We start from the raw sequence: 21,793 nt of genomic DNA on the forward strand, positions 1-21,793 counted from the left end.
TTGGGCGCACGGCAGAGCTCGGAAGGGAAGGAGCGCTGTTTTGGAATCCAGACTTTGATAGAATGGTCTGTGGGCGTTATGTTGCGATTGCAGAGCCCCTGATGTACCTAAACAGTAGTAACCCCCCACAAGTGACCCCATTTTGGAAACTAGACCCCCCATGGAACTTATCTAGATGTGTGGTGAGAACTTTGAATGCCCAAGTGCTTCACAGAAGTTTATGATGCAGTCGTGAAAATAAAAAAATATTTTTTTACCACAAAAAAGATTTTGTAGACCCCAAGTTTTTATTTTCACAAGGGTAACAGGAGAAATTGGACCCCAAAAGTTGTCCAATTTATCCCGAGTACGCTGATGCCCCATATGTGGGGGTAACCCACTGTTTGGGCGCACGGCAGAGCTCAGAAGGGAGGGAGCACCATTTGACTTTTTGAGCGCAAAATTGGCTGTCATTTTTGGAGACCCCCTGATGTAACTAAACAGTGGAAACCCCCCAATTCTAGCTCCAACCCTAACCCCAACACACCCCTAACCCTAATCCCAACCCGATCCATAATCCTAATCACTAACCCTAACGATAATCACAACCCTTACCCCAAAAAAACCCTAATGTCAACCCTAACCATAACCCTAATCAAAACCCTAAATCCAACACACCCCGAATCCTAATCTCAACCCTAACCTCAAACCTAACCCTAATCCCAATACACCCCTAATCACAACCCTAACCTTAACCCTAATCCCAAACCTAACCCTAATCCCAAGCGTAACCCTAATGCCAACCCTAACCCTAATACCAACTCTAATCCAAACCCTAACCCCAAATCTAACCCTAACTTTAGCCCCAACCCTAGCCCTAACTTTAGCCCCAACCCTAACCCTAGCCCTCGGGCTACTTTCACACTTGCGTCGTTTGGCATCTGTCGCAATCCGTCGTTTTGGACAAAAAACGGATCCTCCAAATGTGCCCGCAGGATGCGTTTTTTTGCCCATAGACTTTTATTGCCGACGGATCGTGACGGATGGCCACACGTCGCGTCCGTCGTGCACTGGATCAGTTGTGTTTTGGCGGACCGTCGGCACAAAAACGTTCAATATAACGTTTTTTTGTATGTCGCGTCCGCCATTTCTGACCGCGCATGCGTGGCCGTAACTCCGCCCCCTCCTCCCCAGGACATAGATTGGGCAGCGGATGCGTTGTGCACGTTGTGCACAATTTTCACAACGTGCGTCGGTATGTCGGGCCGACACATTGCGACGGCCCCGTACCGACGTAAGTGTGAAAGAACCCTAACCCTGAATTTAGCCCCAACCCTAACCCTAAATTTAGCCCCAACCCTAACCCTAGCCCTAACCCTAGCCCTAACCCTAACCCTAACCCTAGCCCTAACTCTAGCCCTAACCCTAGCCCTAACCCTAGCCCTAACCCTAACCCTAATTTTAGCCCCAACTGCTCTTCTCCTGTCGGCCGGCAGATGGCGATAGATGGCGGGCGCACTGCGCATGCGCCCGCCATTTTCTTTTCCCCTGCAGCCAGGAGGAGCAGCAGCAGGATCCAGGGACACCGGTGAGTATGATAGGGTCCCTGAATCCCCCTATTTCTCTGTCCTCTGATGTGCAATCACATCTGAGGACAGAGAATTACACTTTGATTTTTTTTTTTTTTTGCAGTCGCCGGTAAACAGTTAATTACCGGTGATCGCAAAACAGGGGTCGGTAAAACCGACCCCGATCATGTTCTTTGGGGTCTCGGCTACCCCCGGCAGCCAAGACCCCAAAGATTCTCCCGGTGCCGGCCGGCGGGCGCACTGCGCATGTGCCCGCCATTTTGAAGATGGCGGCACCCACCGGGAGCCACGAGGAGCACCGGGGGAGATAGGTGAGTATCGGGGGGCTATCTGGGACCCCTTTTCTCTGTCCTCTGATGTGCGATCACATCGGGGGACAGAGAAATTAAAAAGAGATCGCGTTTTTGTTTTTTTTTGCGATCGCCGGTAAATGGTTAATTACCGGCGATCGCAAATGCGGGGTCGGTAAAAAAAAACCCAAATCATGTTCTCTGGGGTCTTGGCTACCCCCGGCAGCCGAGACCCCGGAGAAAATCTGACTCTGGGGGGCGCTATTTACTTTTTCCACAGCGCCGTTAATTAACGGCGCTGTGGTTTAAGTACCCTTAGCGGCCGCCGTTAAAAGGCATATCGGCGGTCGCTAAGGGGTTAAGACTAATTCAGCACATGAAAGAAAAACATAATGCTAATCCTAATTTACTAAATTTCGCTGGTATAGAGATTGTGAAGCATCCCCCACAGGGAGGTGATCAAAATAGATTATTATTACAAAAAGAAGCCAGATGGATTTTAGATACCAATGCGCAAGGGCCAATCGGCTTAAACGATAAGTTTGATATGTCGGTATTCTTATAGTGAATAATAGAGGTCACAATAAAAGAAATAATGCTATGAAGTTAGTCCGTAATAACTTTTAGAGTTATAGTCTGTAAATTGATTACTATTTATTGCACATTCACTACTGTTTTCACTAATTATTCTTTTTTGTAAAATATGCACTCTTGCAACTTTATATAGGCGGCACGGTGGCTTAGTGGTTAGCTCAGTAGCCTTGCAGCGCTGGAGTCCTGGGTTCGAATCCCACCGAGGACAACATCTGCAAAGAGTTTGTATGTTCTCTCCATGTTTGCGTGGGTTTCCTCCGGGCACTCCGGTTTCCTCCCACATTCCAAAGACATACTGATAGGGAATTTAGATTGTGAGCCCCATCGGGGACAGTGGTGATAATGTGTGAAAAAAAATGTAAAGCGCTGCGGAATATGTTAGCGCTATATAAAAATAAAGATTATTATTTATTATATGCATGTCGGAAATCCTTTAAAAGGAAATGACGTAAGGTAATCTAGTACTTGGACCCGTCGAAGCACACACCGTGCGAAACGGCCGTCGTCCAGACTCCATTCCCGCACCCTCCTGTACACCTGATGTCCTAATGGATGTATTTATAGTGTATGACTATATTACTTCTACAGTTGTGGCCAAAAGTATTGACGCCCCTGCAATTCTGTCAGATAATACTCAGCTTTTTCTTGAAAATGATTGCAATTACAAATTCTTTGGTAATATTATCTTCATTTAATTTGTCTTAAATGAAATAACACAAAAGAGAATGAAGCAAAAAGCAAAACATTGATCATTTCACACAAAACTCCAAAAATGGGCCAGACAAAAGTATTGGCACCCTCAGCCTAATAATTGGTTGCACAACCTTTGGCCAAAATAAATGCGACCAACCGCTTCCAGTAACCATCAATGATTTTCGTACAATGCTCTGCTGGAATTTTAGACCATTCTTCTTTGGCAAACTGCTCCAGGTCCCTGATATTTGAAGGGTGCCTTCTCCAAACTGCCATTTTTAGATCTCTCCACAGGTGTTCTATGGGATTCAGGTCTGGACTCATTGCTGGCCACCTTAGAAGTCTCCAGTGCTTTCTCTCAAACCATTTTCTAGTGCTTTTTGAAGTGTGTCTTGGGTCATTTTCCTGCTGGAAGACCAATGACCTCTGAGGGAGACCCAGCTTTCTCACACTGGGCCCTACATTATGCTGCAAGATTTGTTGGTAGTCTTCAGACTTCAAAAAGCCATGCACATGGTCAAGCAGTCCAGTGCCTGAGGCAGCAAAGCAACCCCAAAACATCAGGGAATCTCCGCCATGTTTGACTGTAGGGACCGTGTTCTTTTCTTTGAATGCCTCTTTTTTTCTCCTGTAAACTCTTATGTTGATGCCTTTGTCCAAAAAGCTCTACTTTTGTCTCATCTGACCAGAGAACATTCTTCCAAAACGTTTTAGGCTTTTTCAGGTAAGTTTTGTCACACTCCAGCCTGGCTTTTTTATGGCTCGGGGTAAGAAGTGGGGTCTTCCTGGGACTCCTACCATACAGTCCCTTTTCATTCAGACGCCGACGGATAGTACGGGTTGACACTGTTGTACCCTCGGACTGCAGGGCAGCTTGAACTTGTTTGGATGTTAGTCGAGGTTCTTTATCCAACATCCGCACAATCTTGCGTTGAAATCTCTTGTCAATTTTTCTTTTCCGTCCACATCTAGGGAGGTTAGCCACAGTGCCATGGGCTTTAAACTTCTTGATGACACTGTGCACGGTAGACACAGGAACATTCAAGTCTTTGGAGATGGACTTGTAGCCTTGAGATTGCTCATGCTTCCTTACAATTTGGTTTCTCAAGTCCTCAGACAGTTCTTTGGTCTTCTTTCTTTTCTCCATGCTCAATGTGGTACACACAAAGACACAGGACAGAGGTTGAGTCAACTTTAATCCATGTCAACTGGCTGCAAGTGTGATTTAGTTATTGCCAACACCTGTTAGGTGCCACAGGTAAGTTACAGGTGCTGTTAATTACACAAATTAGAACAGTGCCAATACTTTTGTCCACCCCCTTTTTTATCTTTGGTGTGGAATTATATCCAATTTGGCTTTAGGACAATTCTTTTTGTGTTTTTTCATTTAAAGGGAACCTGTCACCCCGAAAATTGCGGGTGAGGTAAGCCCACCGGCATCAGGGCTTATCTGCAGCATTCTGTAATGCTGTAAATAAGCCCCCGATGTTACCTGAAAGAGGAGAAAAAGACGTTATATTCTACTCACCCAGGGGCGGTCCCGCTGCTGGTCCGGTCGGATGGGCGTCTCCGGTCCGCTGTGGCGCCTCCCATCTTCATTACAAGACGTCCTCTTCTGATCTTCAACCACGGCTCCGGCACAGGCGTACTTTGCTCTGCCCTGTTGAGGGCAGACAAAGTACTGCAGTGCGCAGGCACCGGGCCTCTGACCTTTCCGGCGCCTGCGCACTGCAGTACTTTGTCTGCCCTCAACAGGGCAGAGCAAAGTACGCCTGCGCCGGAGCCATGGCTGAAGATCAGAAGAGGACGTCTTGTAATGAAGATGGGAGGCGCCGCAGCGGACCGGAGACGCCCATCCGACCTGACCAGCAGCGGGACCGCCCCTGGGTGAGTAGAATATAACGTCTTTTTCTCCTCTTTCAGGTAACATCGGGGGCTTATCTACAGCATTACAGAATGCTTTAGTTAAGCCCCTGATGCCGGTGGGCTTACCTCACCCGTGATTTTCGAGGTGACAGGTTCCCTTTAAGATAAATTAAATGAAGATAATAATAACAAAGAATTTGTGTTTGCAATCATTTTAGGAAAAAAATGAGTATTATCTGACAGAATTGCAGGGGTGTCAATACTTTTGGCCAGAACTGTACTTAAAAAGAACCTATCAGCAGGATTTTAGAATATAAAGTAACGACATGGTACAGATATATCATTAGAAGAAGTCTTTAGAGGCTAATTAAACAATAACCACTAATTGGATTCCTTCACCGCATGTATCAATTTAATCAGCATAACGTCACCATTATGGCAATGCCTTTCCTTTATAGTGCTGAATCATGCTGACAGGTTATCTTTAAGGCCGGCATCACATTAGCGTTTGTGGGCTTTGCGGTACGTCCTCCACTAAGCCCCGCCTACTTCCGCCTACTTCTGCATGCATCCTGCGTACCTACCTTTAACATTGGGTATGCAGGACATGCGCACAGGAATGCAACTTCCCATTTGGTCGGCCGGCGCGTCAAAACAACGCATCCGCATACATCTGCATACATCCGCATGTCGTGCGTAACCAATGTTAAAGATAAAAAAAAGAAAAGATGGAGGCAGCACACCGTTTGTAGTGAAAAAGAGCTTATTTTATCAAGCTTGAGAAAGGTTCCTGTTGGGACCGAAACGTCGCTTTCTGGGCTGATTAAATAAGCTTTTTCACTACAAACGGTGTGCTGCCTCCATCTTTTCTTTTTTATATTGAGGTTTGGTATTTCCCTGGGGGGCTCTGCACCCGGACTTTTTCTTTGTGCTGCTCTAATTCTCTTTTTTCCAATGTTAAAGATAGGTACGCAGGACACATACAGAACTATGCGGAAGTAGGCGGGGCTTAGCGGAGGACGTACGCAGCCCTCTGCAAAGCCCCTGAATACTAATGTGAACTTGGCCTAAAGAAAATCTTTCACCAAATCACTCAATACAAACTACATATATCATGCATTATTAAATCTTTCAGACCTGATGAGGTTGGAGTACTTACTTTGAAAATCAAAGTCAGAGTTGCTATATAATACTGAAAGAAAAATGAGCATTTTATGAGTCAGACAAGGGAAATTTTTAAAAGGATTTTATAGCCATTCTGACATGGAATTTAAAGTAATCTCACAAGCCTCATCAGGTGTAAGAGATCCATTTAATATTCTATGAAGTTTGTATTGTGAAATCTGGTGACAGATGTTCTTTAAAAAGTAAATATTTGAAAAGAATAAAGGATTCCATGTCTGTCTCTTATACATTATCTCAGCAATCTTGTGCCACAATGGAAGATACTGTCATTACTGCCTTGGTCACTGATTGGCTGCAGCAGCCACGTTAGTATGGCGCCAACACTTTTCTGAAACAAAGCGGAGGAATATTTGACCAGAGGCATTGGGGAGGCACAGAAAAAGTAGATGGAATTGAAGTATACCAGGGCGATTATGCTGTTTAATAAGTCTGATGTATTTTTAGACTGTCTGCTCTAAAGGAGAATTTAGACTGCAAGATAATAATGAACGGGTGTTGTAAAAAACGCTTGTTTCACAATTATTTTGCAAGGCTTAAAAAGTATCTAATAATATACATAGTGTAAGTCAAAATCATGAAGGGCAAAATGTTGGTGCAATTTATATGATAATATGACACAATTTGCTTGATAGATATCTCCCACAGTGCATTAGAGAGTTGCAGAACTTTCCATTATGTGGGGATTAAGCTTTATTTACAGAAAATTAAAAGACTTCTTTAAGTACAAGGCTGAAGTGGATTTGTACCGACCATGACACTAATCTATGAGTTCTTTCAGTGTGTGTTTATTTCATATTACCAGTTTTGTTTGTGTTGGCTCACATACTATTGTACGCTATATCAGTTAGGCCAACAAAATATGGTCTCTAAAGAAAAATAGAAGGACATTAACAATATTGTAATGTTACGGTAAATTTGTGTGTGTCTCCACTTACACTCATGTAGCAACTTGTCACTAAGACATTAAAGACATGTCACTTGCGGGGATGGCGCTGGTCTCTGCAAGCTGGGTGTTCATGTTACAACGCACACTGACAGTGCGCTTTGTTGCGGCTCGTTGTTATTGATCTGAGTCAGAGAAAGAGCGCACTGTCTTTGTGCACAGTGACAGAGCAGGGACTAGCCCAGCCCCTGAAATGGGCATCACTGATTATACTACATTTCAGGGAGGGGGATAAAAAGCTTTTGCAGCCTCTGACCTCTGATGTCGTTTAAGTATCCCAGCAAGCACAGGGATTTTCCAAATTCATCAAAAGGGAAGTAGGAAAAAAGGAAGAGCAGTTAGTGCAGTTAGGGAAGGATAGGGAATTTTTAATTAAAGTATATTAGAAAATAGTTTAGATTATGGCATTAACTAAATAGGGATTTAGAATGAAAATTAATATGTATTTTAGATCACATCCTTAAAATAGGTGGCATTATTGGATGTCAATGGGCTTGGACTCCCCCAAATTACTAAAGTATAGAGGCCTGGGGTTCTCCTGAAATCACCAACAACTTGTGGTTGTTAGGACATCCTACTGTCTCTCAAACACCAGAGGCTCCGTCTGCTGACAATTACCATTTTAAAGAATGTCCATTATTAATATTATTGCCGCTCCATTCTTTTAACAAAATGCAAAATTTCAAACAGCATTTTTCTTGATACAGTGATCTTCATTAATAATAGGAATTATTAGTACTACTATCAATCTGAATGTTACTATCAATGGCAAATCCCCAATACAATGTTCTTTATTTCCTCATTTTGTTGTTTCATCTGAAGGAACATTCAAATTGCCATTAGTTTCTTTGCAGCACGTGATTATATATGATTAGTTATGACCTTCATTTAGCTGTCTACGTGTAAATGCGGCTATTTATGCACATAGCAAATGTGGAGTATTTTACGGGGTTGTCTACTTTGGGCAATACCATGAATTAGTACGGTCTTCTGAATAGAAGTTGGTCATAGGTAGTCCCTCTGCCTGGATTCCTAAACATCAGTTGTAATCTGTGCAGAGTCCTTGCAGCAAGTGTTTAGATATCTTATAATGTCACCATAGGGAAACTCAATCTTTACCTGCTAACCCAGGCAAAGAAATGGCACGACCTGTAGTGCTTTCATAGGTCAGGTCATCCCCCCAAAAAAGTATGGCCCTGATTCTCCAAAGTATTTGCGCCAAAATCGGGCTTAAAATACTTTGAAAACAGGCACATTTTTTGTGCATCACAAGGTTGCACAGAAATGTTGCCACTTTTGGCACTTTTTCACTGTAGTTTTGACCAGCTGGGGTAGGACTGGGGCGCAGTGATGCCCGTTTGTCTAATTTATGAAGAGTTATATTCAAGTCGGACGTGCCCCATTCCTTAAGAAGTGTACCCCTGTTAATGAATCAGTCATCTCTGACTCCACCATGTCCCCTCATTAACACTCGAATGAACTACGCTGGTCTTGATGAATCGGGACCTATCTTTTAAGCCACTCTATGTTCCAACTATGGTGTTGACTATGGGTTTCTATCAGACAACCCCTTTCATATTTTCTGTAACATTTCAGAATATTATACAATACTTTTGCAACGAAATTGAGTGGTGTGGTTCTAAATAAAAGCTGTCACTATTAAGTTCTAGAAAGAAAGAACGTCGCCTACTGTATTCTCAGCCGTTCCTTGTAGATTGTGAGCCCTCGTGGGCAGGGTCCTCTCTCCTTCTGTACCATTCATTGCTTCTATTGTTTAAGATTACTGTACTTGTTTTTTATTATGTATACCCCTCCCAACATGTAAAGCGCCATGGAATAAATGTCGCTATAATAATAATAATAATAATAATAATAATAATAATAATAATAATAATGTCATAGAGATACTCCCATGGGAAGTACCTAGGTCTCTGTTATAACTGTAGAAAAAATATTGGACCGTACATCTTACAAAACATTTTTACAAAACTGAACATGAGGACCCTGATTCATCAATGCTGACCTTGTTAACGCCAGTCTTGATTAGATGGCTTGATGGAGTCAGAGTCGCCTGATTCACAAATACAGAGACTGGTGTAAAATGCACCACAACTCATGATGCATTCGATGGATGGTCATCACCACACCATTTTGGAGGTAGCTAGCCAAAACTGGCATGAAAACACTAAAAATCTTGACCAGTGCCAAAGTGATACCGCATCAGCATGGGAGTGACCCGGATGCCCCACAGCACATGTGCTGCAAGGCAAATCCCTCATGGCTGTGACGTGTAAGTGGGTTTCACACCCACTTATATGTTAATTAATAATTTTGTTTTCAGTTTTGGACATTTTTGCTTAGCAATAGATCAATGTATGAGTTTTGGATGTGCGGTCCATGTCTTTTTTTCTGCAATAGTAGTTTTCTTTTACCAGACAACTTTCTAAAGAATATGCCATTCCAACAAAAGATGAGCGGATCGCCTCACACAACACTGGTCCATGGTCTAGGTCAGTGCTCTCTGGCCATGAACAGGAGATGTGCAAATTTCTTGACCTTCCGGGAAACCAGTTTCCTTTTTCGATATGCTATGCTGCTGTGCTGTCACCTCAGTGCACAGATGACATCACCCCAGCTGGGCAAATCAAATGCCGCATCAAGGACGTTCATTAAATTTGTGTAGCTCCTGTGCATGGCCAGAAACCACTGACCTGGACCATGGATCGGGGTTGCGGGAAGTATTCCGTTCATCTCTAATTCCAACCAACATCAGTGATTTCAGGATGTTGTCTCAGATAGGGCAGTGTTGTTAATATGAACCAATATCAAAGCGCATAGATTACACAATGAAGTATAAACCTCAAGGCACTTGGCATACTATTATATTCTCCCTAGAAGTAATGTTTCTAGATTATGGTATCTCTGTAATGTGACATCTTATGTGATTTTTCAAAGGCACAGAATCCTCAATATAAAACCTTCATGTGTCTTTAGTATCACAGCAAACAAAAGAACTAAAACTTTTAATATCACTTACAGTATGTAAAACATATTTTTCAAAAGAGTTCTTCCTTTTTGCTTCATGATATTGTGTATCTATAATATAACGCTGGGAGCGTCACTCTGTCCGAAGCCTTTATAGACTGCGCAAGCGCAAGCGCCGGCGCAGTCTGGCCCCCACAGAGTGACGCTCCCAGGAGATCGCGGTATGCGTAAACACTGAACGCACACCGCGATCTCCACCAGAGAGGCAGGGACCGTGGACGCGCCAGGAGGGTGAGTATATTCACCTGTCCCCCGTTCCAGCGCTGCGTGCCGCTCGGTCTCCCGGGTCCTCTGCTGTGACGTTCACAGTTCAAAGGGCGCGATGACGCGCTTAATGCGCGCCGGCGCAGCCCTCTGACTGACCAGTCACAGCCAGAGGAGCCGGAAGATGGCGGCGCGCAGCGCTGGAACGGGGGACAAGTGAATATAGCAAGTGCTGGGGAGCCCGAGCTAGCGGCGATACCGGCACCTGACCCCCACAGCGCGCCGGTGTCCCCGCCTGCTCAGGCCCCCAGCACTCGGCGCCCAGCGACGATAGGTGAGTATGTTTTTTTTTTTAATATATATCGCTGCAGCATACGGGGGCATACACACTGGAGCGTCTTATGGGGCCATAAACCATAATGGAGCAGTGTACGGGGGCATATATTATGGAGCATCTTATGGGGGCCATAAACCATAATGAAGCAGTGTACGGGGGCATATATTATGGAGCATCTTATGGGGGCCATAAACCATAATGAAGCAGTGTACGGGGGCATACACACTGGAGCGTCTTATGTGGGCCATAAACCTTTATGGAGCAGTGTACGGGGGCATACACACTGGAGCGTCTTATGGGGGCCATAAACCTTTATGGAGCAGTGTATGGGGGCATACACACTGGAGCGTCTTATGGGGGCCATAAACCTTTATGGACCAGTGTACAGGGGCATACACACTGGAGCGTCTTATGGGGGCCATAAACCTTTATGGAGCAGTGTACGGGGGCATACACACTGGAGCATCTTATGGGGGCCATAAACCTTTATGGAGCAGTGTACGGGGGCATACACACTGGAGCGTCTTATGGGGGCCATAAACCTTTATGGAGCAGTGTACGGGGCATACACACTGGAGCAACTTATGGGGGCCATAATCCTTTATGGAGCAGTGTACGGGGGCATACACACTGGAGCGTCTTATGGGCGCCATAAACCTTTATGGAGCAGTGTACGGGGGCATACACACTGGAGCGTCTTATGGGGGCCATAAACCTTTATGGAGCAGTGTACGGGGCATACACACTGGAGGGTCTTATGGGGGCCATAAACCTTTATGGAGCAGTGTACGGGGGGCATACACTATGGAGCATCTTATGAGGGCCATAAACCATAATGGAGCAGTGTACGGGGGCATATACTATGGAGCATCTTATGGGGGCCATCAACCATAATGGAGCAGCGTATGGGGCATATGGATGGGAGAAGCAAATTAAAGAATGGTGGCGCAGGATGGGAGCAGCACATGACAGAACGGAGGCGCAGGATGGGAGCAGCACATGACAGAACGGAGGCGCAGGATGGGAGCAGCACATGACAGAATAGGGCAGCACATGACAGAACGGGGGTGCAGGATGGAAGCAGCACATGACAGAACGGGCGCAGGATGGGAGCAGCACATGACAGAACAGGGGCACAGGATGGGAGCAGCACATGACAGGATGGGGGCGCAGGATGGGTGCAGAACATGTCAGAATGGAGGTGCAGGATGGGTGCAGCACATGTCAGAATGGGGGCGCAGGATGGGAGCAGCACATGTCACAATGGGGGCGCAGGATGGGAGCAGCACATGACAGAATGGGGGCGCAGGATGGGTGCAACACATGACTGAATGGGGGCGCAAGATGGGTGCAACATATGGCAGGATGGGGGCGCAGGATGGGTGCAGCACATGACAGGATGGGGACGCAGGATGGAGCAGCACATGTCAGAATGGGGTTGCAGAATGGGAGCAGCACATGTCAGAATGGGGGTGCAGGATGGGTGCAGGATGGGTGCAGCACATGACAGGATGGGGACGCAGGATGGAGCAGCTCATGACAGGATGGGGACGCAGGATGGAGCAGCACATACCAGGATGGAGACCATATACCAATATAAATGCTTGCCACCCGGGCGTAGAACGAGTTCAATAGCTAGTTTATAATATAATTGGAGGTAGCAGTCAAGATGTTTGAAAGAAGGTTTCCCTGTTATGCCCCTATCTGAAAACAGTATATACCTAATTTGGCCATATTCCTCATAGATAATACTCCACTTAGTAATTCCCAACATGTTTTCCTGTTTCCTAACATCATTGAAGGTACATTAGGGACTTCCATAGGTTGGTAAAGGTAGTGTTGCATAGCTGACCCCTTGGAAATTACATGTCTTTATGTTCTCAGAAGGAGGTCATGATTTCAGTAATTAGAACTGCGTCTTTGCTGAAACTGCATGAATTGTACCGCTGAAGTTCCTCACAGAGTGGAAAAGAAACTGCTATTGCAGATACTGATTATGGCTAGACATTTTCTTTTCCACAGTAATAATAAAGGAGATCATAATTCAGTTTTCTGCCATATTTACTATAATGTAGGGAGAATGACTATGACACTATTCCTGTCATGACTCCTGGGTATTACTGCTGGGGGAGAGCTGCACATAGCAGCAAGGGAGCTGAACAAAGAGACGGGTTACTAACCAGGTAACAAACAGGACCTGAACCATGTGACAGAGTGGGAGATGGTCGGGGGCGGAGCCATACTCCGGGGTGCAGAGGAGATGATACACACAGGAGAGTAGTCAAAAAAGCTAAGATCAGAACCAGGAGATCACAAGGTACCAAAGGGGAGAGACGGGATTGTCAGAAGAGAAGCCAGAAGTCAGAAATCCAAAAGAACAAAAGAGCAGAGTAAAGCACGGAGAGAAACACAATTGGAAACCGAGCACACACTCCAGGAGTCAGGCACACAGACAAGAGGAATGTATAGCTGACAGGGAATCCTAGTCTGGAGTGAGTATAAATACCCCTCCCAGATCCAAATGGAGGCCAACAAAATTAATCCTGAGAGAACAGGACATTAACCATGTCCTAACCATGACAGTTCCCACTTCCCACAGCTGGATGGACCAGGTCTATTTTTGTGAATTCCGCTCTTGGGCTCCCTCCAGTGGTTGTAAGTGGCACTTTTGTGAATTCTGATCTTGGGCTCCCTCTTGTGGTTACTAGTGGTATGGCTGCTCCTTGGAGTTAGCTGTCATCAGCTGCCTCCACTTATCGTCTCTTCTGCTCGGCTATTTAAGTCTGGCTCTATCTTCAGCCAGTGCCACTTGTAAATGGTTCCTGGTTGGATTCACATCTCTTTGGAGTTCCCTGTTAACCTGACCAGTTCAGCTAAGCTAAGTTTTTGCTTGCCCTTTTCTGTCCATAGATTGTGGACTTTCCATTCTGTGCTTTCTATGTTTGTCCAGCTTATCAGTGTTAATTGGTTCTGTCTTGCTGGAAGCTCTGGGAGGCAGATTTGCCCTCCTTTAGTAAGGTGTGGAGATTTTTTGTAAACTCTGCATGGATTTTTGTAGTGTTTTATACTGACCGCACAGTATTCCATCCTGTCCTATCTATTTAGTTAGACTGGCCTCCTGTGCTCATCCTGGTTTCATTCTGTGTATGTCTTTTCCCTCTCCACTCACAGTCATTATTTGTGGGGGTCTAATCTATCCTTTGGGGATTTTCTCTGAGGCAAGCTAGCTTTCCTGCTTCTATCTTTAGGGGTAGTTAGCTCTTAGGCTGTGACGAGATGCCTAGGGAGAGTTAGGAGCATTCCACGGCTACTTCTAGTGTTGTGTTGAGCTTAGGGACTGAGGTCAGTACAGTTACCATTTCCTTTAGAGCTCGTTCCATGTTGCTCCTAGACCACCGTATCATAACAATACAAGTGGCCAAAAATGAATTAAATGCATCTCAAAAGAAGGAAAAGAAAGTTCTGAACCATTTTTTTTTCTGTGCTCTAGTTTGTCTTTTTTTTTTCTCTTTTCCTCTAGATATCTGGGTGGTTCAGGATATATACTTTGGCATGGATGTTCAGGGTTTGTTTTCTCGTGTGGATCAACTTGCTGCAAGAGTACAGAGTATCCAGGACTATGTTGTCCAGACTCCGGCTTTAGAGCCCAGAATTCCTACTCCTGATTTGTTTTTTGGGGACAGATCCAAGTTTTTGAACTTTAAAAATAACTGCAAATTGTTTTTTGCTTTGAAACCCCGTTCTTCTGGTGATCCCATTCAGCAAGTAAAAATCATCATATCCTTGCTGCGTGGTGACCCTCAAGACTGGGCTTTTTCTCTTGAAACAGGGGATCCGGCATTATTGAATGTAGATGCATTTTTTCAAGCGCTCGGATTATTGTATGACGAACCTAATTCTGTGGATCATGCGGAAAAAACCCTGTTGGCCTTGTGTCAAGGTCAGGAAGCTGCAGAGTTATACTGCCAGAAATTTAGAAAATGGTCTGTGCTCACTAAATGGAATGAAGAGGCTCTGGCTGCTATTTTCAGAAAAGGTCTTTCTGAAACCCTTAAAGATGTTATGGTGGGCTTTCCTACGCTTGCCGGTTTGAGCGAATCTATGTCTCTAGCCATTCAGATTGATTGGCGTCTGCGCGAGCGCAAAGCTGTGCACCATATGGCAGTATCCTCTGAGCAAAGTCCTGAACCTATGCAATGTGATAGGATTTTGACTAGAATAGAACGGCAGGAATTCAGACGTCAGAATAGGCTGTGTTTTTACTGTGGTGATTCGGCTCATGTTATCTCTGATTGCCCTAAGCGTACTAAGAGAGTCGCTAGGTCTGTTACCATTAGTACTATACAGCCTAAATTTCTCTTATCTGTGACCCTGATTTGCTCATTGTCGTCCTTTTCTGTCATGGCATTTGTGGATTCAGGCGCTGCCCTGAACTTAATGGACTTAGAATTCGCCAGGCGCTGTGGTTTTTCCTTGCAGCCTTTGCAGAGCCCTATTCCTTTGAGGGGCATTGATGCTACACCCTTGGCCAAGGATAAACCTCAGTACTGGACACAGATGACTATGTACTTGGCTCCTGCACATCAGGAAGATTGCCGTTTTCTGGTGTTGCATAACCTGCATGATGTTGTTGTACTGGGATTTCCATGGTTACAGGAACATAATCCGGTGCTGGATTGGAAAACTATGTCAGTGACTAGTTGGGGTTGTCGAGGAGTACATAGTGACGTTCCTTTGATGTCAATTTCCTCTTCCCCCTCTTCTGAGGTCCCTGAGTTTTTGTCGGATTTCCAGGATGTATTTGATGAGCCCAAGTCCAGTTCCCTTCCTCCGCACAGGGACTGTAATTGTGCTATTAACTTGATTCCTGGTTGTAAGTTCCCTAAGGGCCGACTTTTCAATCTGTCTGTGCCAGAGCATGCTGCCATGCGGAGCTATGTTAAGGAATCTTTGGAGAAAGGGCATATTCGGCCCTCTTCGTCACCATTGGGAGCGGGTTTCTTTTTTGTTGCTAAGAAGGATGGCTCCTTGAGACCCTGTATTGATTATCGTCTTCTTAATAAGATCACGGTCAATTTCCAATACCCCTTGCCTTTGCTTACTGATTTGTTTGCTCAGATTAAGGGGGCTAGTTGGTTTACTAAGATTGACCTCCGAGGGGCATATAATCTTGTTCGTATTAAACAGGGTGACGAATGGAAAACTGCATTTAATACGCCCGAAGGCCATTTTGAATACCTTGTGATGCCATTCGGGCTCTCTAATGCTCCATCTGTGTTCCAGTCTTTCATGCATGATATTTTCCGCAATTATCTTGATAAATTCATGGTCGTATATTTGGATGATATTTTGATTTTTTCCGATGATTGGGAGTCTCATGTGAAGCAGGTCAGGATGGTGTTCCAGATCCTTCGTGTTAATGCTTTATTTGTGAAGGGGTCTAAGTGCCTATTCGGAGTTCAGAAGGTCTCTTTTTTGGGTTTTATTTTTTCTCCCTCGTCTATAGAAATGGATCCTGTTAAGGTCCAAGCTATTCATGACTGGATCCAACCCACATCTGTGAAGGGTCTTCAAAAATTTTTGGGCTTTGCTAATTTCTATCGCCGTTTCATTGCCAACTTTTCCAGTGTGGTTAAGCCCCTTACTGATTTGACAAAGAAAGGCGCTGATGTGACGAATTGGTCCTCTGAGGCTGTTGAGGCCTTTCAGGAGCTTAAACGCCGATTTACTTCTGCCCCTGTGTTGCGTCAACCGGATGTTTCCTTCCTTTTCAGGTTGAGGGCGACGCTTCTGAGATTGGGGCAGGGGCCGTTTTGTCTCAGAGGGAGTCTGATGGTTCTTTGATGAAACCGTGTGCTTTTTTTTCCAGAAAGTTTTCGCCTGCGGAACGCAATTATGATGTCGGCAATCGGGAGTTGTTGGCTATGAAGTGGGCGTTTGAGGAGTGGCGACCAGGGGCGTAACAACTGCGGTCGCAGGGGTCGCGACTGCGACGGGGCCCACAGTGTTTTCAGGGCCCGCCCAGTCCAGCAAACAAGTAGCAGGGGAAGGAGACAAGTCACGCACGCATCCTGCTGGCCACGCCCACAGCTTCCCCAGACTTTCAGCAGTGTGCGGCGAGTGGGCGTGTCCGTGAAGGACATGTGACCTAGCAGAAGGGCTGTGCGTGTCACTGACTGAAGCTGGAGAGATGGCAGGCATTAGCTGGTGAGTGATGTGCTGCTTACACCTGACACACACACACACACACACACACACACACACACACACACACCTACCTGTTCTATGCGCACAGGACCTGTGATGAGGTCACAGGAGGGGAGGAGTCAGGGGTCACATGATCAGTGGCCTCAGTGTATGCACTATGCAGGACTCTGCTGTGCTTGATTGTCATGGTGCTGAATGAGGGGATGTTTATGTAACAGAGCCGTGTGTGTACAAGGTGTACAGAGCGGAGCCGTGTATGTGTGTAGTGGAGCAAGGTGTACGGAGCGGAGTCAGGTGTGTACAAAGCTGAGCCGTGGGTGAAAGAGGTGAGCGGATTCGTGTATGTATGGGGTGTATGGAGCGGAGCCGCGTGTGTAAGAGGTGTATGGAGCGGAGCCGCGTGTGTAAGAGGTGTATGGAGCGGAGCCGCGTGTGTACAAGGTGTAAGGAGTGGAGCCGCATGTGTACAAGGTGTACGGTGCAGAGCCGCGTGTGTACAAGGTGTAAAGAGCGCAGCCGCATGTGTACAAGGTGTAGGGAGCGGAGCCGCGTGTGTACAAGGTGTAGGGAGCGGAGCCACGTGTGTACAAGGTGTACGGAGTTCTCGGAGCGAAGCCGTGTGTTCAAGGTGTAGGGATCGGAGCCGCGTGTGTACAAGGTGTAAGGAGTGGAGCCGCGTGTGTACAAGGTGTACGGTGCAGAGCCGCGTGTGTACAAGGTGTAGAGAGCGCAGCCGCATGTGTACAAGGTGTAGGGATCGGAGCCGCGTGTGTACGAGGTGTACGGAGCAGAGCCACGTGTGTACAAGGTGTAAGGAGTGGAGCCGCGTGTGTACAAGGTGTACGGAGCAGAGCCGCGTGTGTACAAGGTGTAAAGAGCGCAGCCGCATGTGTACAAGGTGTAGGGATCGGAGCCGCGTGTGTACAAGGTGTACGGAGCGGAGCCGTGTGTGTACAAGGTGTACGGAGCGGAGCCACGTGTGTACAAGGTGTACGGTGCAGAGCCGCGTGTGTACAAGGTGTAAAGAGCGCAGCCGCATGTGTACAAGGTGTAGGGAGCGGAGCCGCGTGTGTACAAGGTGTAGGGAGCGGAGCCACGTGTGTACAAGGTGTAGGGAGCGGAGCCGCGTGTGTACAAGGTGTACGGAGTTCTCGGAGCGAAGCCGTGTGTTCAAGGTGTAGGGATCGGAGCCGCGTGTGTACAAGGTGTAAGGAGTGGAGCCGCGTGTGTACAAGGTGTACGGTGCAGAGCCGCGTGTGTACAAGGTGTAAAGAGCGCAGCCGCATGTGTACAAGGTGTAGGGAGCGGAGCCGCGTGTGTACAAGGTGTAGGGAGCGGAGCCACGTGTGTACAAGGTGTAGGGAGCGGAGCCGCGTGTGTACAAGGTGTACGGAGTTCTCGGAGCGAAGCCGTGTGTTCAAGGTGTAGGGATCGGAGCCGCGTGTGTACAAGGTGTAAGGAGTGGAGCCGCGTGTGTACAAGGTGTACGGTGCAGAGCCGCGTGTGTACAAGGTGTAAAGAGCGCAGCCGCATGTGTACAAGGTGTAGGGATCGGAGCCGCGTGTGTACGAGGTGTATGGAGCAGAGCCACGTGTGTACAAGGTGTACAGAGCAGAGCCGCGTGTGTACAAGGTGTAAAGAGCGCAGCCGCATGTGTACAAGGTGTAGGGATCGGAGCCGCGTGTGTACAAGGTGTACGGAGCGGAGCCTTGTGTGTACAAGGTGTACGGAGCGGAGCCGTGTGTGTACAAGGTGTACGGAGCGGAGCCGTGTGTGTACGGGTTCTCGGAGCGAAGCCGTGTGTGTACGGGCTGTACACGGCTGTGGGCAGAGCCCAGCATGTGCACTGTGGGGGAGTATTGCGTGTACTTGCCAGTGTCAGAATGTGCAGTGCGTATGCTCCAGAGCCAACCAGTACACCCAATACACCCCCACACTGCACAGGTCTGGAAATGACGCACTGCAGCGTCATACCAGGAAGAAACAGCACACAGAGTTCAAACGCCGGGAGTGCGCTTGGAATTAGAGCGAGGGAGGACATATTACTATAGGGACATGTTAGTTATAAAATCATTTTTCTCAGCGAGTACAGGGCAGTATTAGGTCAGACTACACAACATTGCAACACGACTATAGTGTGCGAAATGAATAGGGAAAATGTGAATTTCGGTGGGAAATATTTTGGCGCGGGGGGGCCCCATTTGAAAGTTCGCATCGGGGCCCCTCACTTTGTAGTTACGCCACTGGTGGCGACATTGGCTTGAGGGAGCTAAACACCGTGTTGTGGTCCTGACCGATCATAAGAATCTGATTTACCTCGAGTCGGCCAAGCGGCTGAATCCTAGACAGGCTCGATGGTCCCTGTTTTTCTCCCGTTTTGATTTTGTGGTCTCGTATCTTCCGGGATCTAAGAATGTTAAGGCTGATGCCCTCTCTAGGAGTTTTTCGCCTGATTCTCCTGGAGTCCTTGAGCCGGTTGGCATTCTTAAGGAGGGGGTGATTCTTTCTGCTATCTCCCCTGATTTGCGGCGCGTGCTTCAGGAATTTCAGGCTGATAGGCCTGACCGCTGTCCAGTGGGGAAGCTGTTTGTTCCTGATAGATGGACAAGTAAGGTAATTTCTGAGGTTCATTGTTCAGTGTTGGCTGGGCATCCTGGGATTTTTGGTACCAGAGATTTGGTTGCTAGGTCCTTTTGGTGGCCTTCCTTGTTGCGCGATGTGCGTGCTTTTGTGCAGTCCTGTGGGATTTGCGCCTGGGCCAAGCCTTGCTGTTCCCGCGCTAGTGGGTTGCTTTTGCCTTTGCCGGTCCCTGAGAGGCCCTGGACGCATATTTCCATGGATTTTATTTTGGATCTTCCTGTTTCCCAGAAGATGTCTGTTATCTGGGTTGTTTGTGACCGGTTCTCTACAATGGTCCATCTGGTACCTTTGCCTAAGTTGCCTTCCTCCTCAGATCTGGTTCCATTATTTTTTCAGCATGTGGTTCATTTGCATGGCATTCCAGAGAATATTGTGTCTGACAGAGGTTCTCAGTTTGTCTCTAGATTTTGGCGGGCCTTTTGTGCTAGGATGGGCATTGATTTGTCTTTTTCTTCGGCGTTTCATCCTAAGACTAATGGCCAAACTGAGCGAACTAATCAGACCTTGGAGACCTATTTGAGATGCTTTGTGTCTGCTGATCAGGATGATTGGGTGTCTTTCTTGCCGTTGGCCGAGTTTGCCTTTAATAATCGGGCTAGTTCGGCTACTTTGGTTTCACCTTTCTTTTGTAATTTTGGTTTTCATCCTCGTTTTTCTTCTGGGCAGGTTGAGCCTTCTGATTGTCCTGGTGTTGATTCTGTGGTGGACAGGCTGCAGCAGATTTGGACTCATGTGGTGGACAATTTGACGTTGTCTCAGGAAAGGGCTCAACGTTTTGCCAACCGCCGTCGGTGTGTTGGTCCCCGGCTTCGTGTGGGGGATTTGGTTTGGTTGTCTTCTCGTCATGTTCCTATGAAAGTTTCTTCTCCTAAGTTTAAGCCTCGGTTTATTGGTCCTTATAAAATTTCTGAAATTATTAATCCGGTGTCTTTTCGTTTGTCTCTTCCTGCCTCTTTTGCCATTCATAATGTTTTCCATAGATCTTTGTTGTGGAGATATGTGGTGCCCGTTGTTCCCTCGGTTGACCCTCCTGCCCCGGTGTTGGCTGAGGGTGAGTTGGAATATGAGGTTGAGAAGATTTTGGATTCTCGTTTTTCGAGGCGGAGGCTTCAGTATCTTGTCAAGTGGAAGGGTTATGGCCAGGAGGATAATTCTTGGGTTGTTGCCTCCGATGTCCATGCCACCGATTTGGTTCGTGTTTTTCACTTGGCTCGTCCTGATCGGCCTGGGGGCCCTGGTGAGGGTTCGGTGACCCCTCCTCAAGGGGGGGGTAATGTTGTGAATTCCGCTCTTGGGCTCCCTCCGGTGGTTGTAAGTGGCACTTTTGTGAGTTCTGCTCTTGGGCTCCCTCTTGTGGTTTCTAGTGGTATGGCTGCTCCTTGGAGTTAGCTGTCATCAGCTGCCTCCACTTATCGTCTCTTCTGCTCGGTTATTTAAGTCTGGCTCTATCTTCAGCCAGTGCCACTTGTAAATGGTTCCTGGTTGGATTCACATCTCTTTGGAGTTCCCTATTATCCTGACCAGTTCAGCTAAGCTAAGTTTTTGCTTGCCCTTTTCTGTCCATAGATTGTGGACTTATCCATTCTGTGCTTTCTATGTTTGTCCAGCTTATCAGTGTTAATTGGTTCTGTCTTGCTGGAAGCTCTGGGAGGCAGATTTGCCCTCCACACCTTTAGTCAGGTGTGGAGATTTTTTGTAAACTCTGCGTGGATTTTTGTAGTGTATTATACTGACCGCACAGTATTTCATCCTGTCCTATCTATTTAGTTAGACTGGCCTCCTGTGCTCATCCTGGTTTCATTCTGTGTATGTCTTTTCCCTCTCCACTCACAGTCATTATTTGTGGGGGGCTAATCTATCCTTTGGGGATTTTCTCTAAGGCAAGATAGCTTTCCTGCTTCTATCTTTAGGGGTAGTTAGCTCTTAGGCTGTGACGAGATGCCTAGGGAGAGTTAGGAGCATTCCACGGCTACTTCTAGTGTTGTGTTGAGCTTAGGGACTGCGGTCAGTACAGTTACCATTTCCTTTAGAGCTCGTTCCATGTTGCTCCTAGACCACCGTATCATAACAGTCTATCTGCCCAATTGATGCTGTGTTAATGCATCTTGGTATTTATAGCAGAACACAGAGGAATAAAATGCAGGATGTGAGCTATGAATCAAGATGGATTCTGAAGAAAAGAAAATGGAAACTAAACAGACTGTACCAGTCTGTCATTGTA

At 46.6% G+C, this 21,793-nt stretch overlaps 1 protein-coding gene across 1 annotated transcript in view; it reads left to right on the top strand.

The window, feature by feature from the left end:
* The window catches only part of TGM4 (transglutaminase 4), a 99,412-nt gene that overhangs the window by 9,684 nt on the left and 67,935 nt on the right, over positions 1 to 21,793 (top strand). The window lies entirely within an intron of this gene.

Source organism: Ranitomeya imitator, chromosome 6 (assembly GCF_032444005.1).
Source record: "Ranitomeya imitator isolate aRanImi1 chromosome 6, aRanImi1.pri, whole genome shotgun sequence".
Lineage (NCBI taxonomy): Eukaryota > Metazoa > Chordata > Amphibia > Anura > Dendrobatidae > Ranitomeya > Ranitomeya imitator.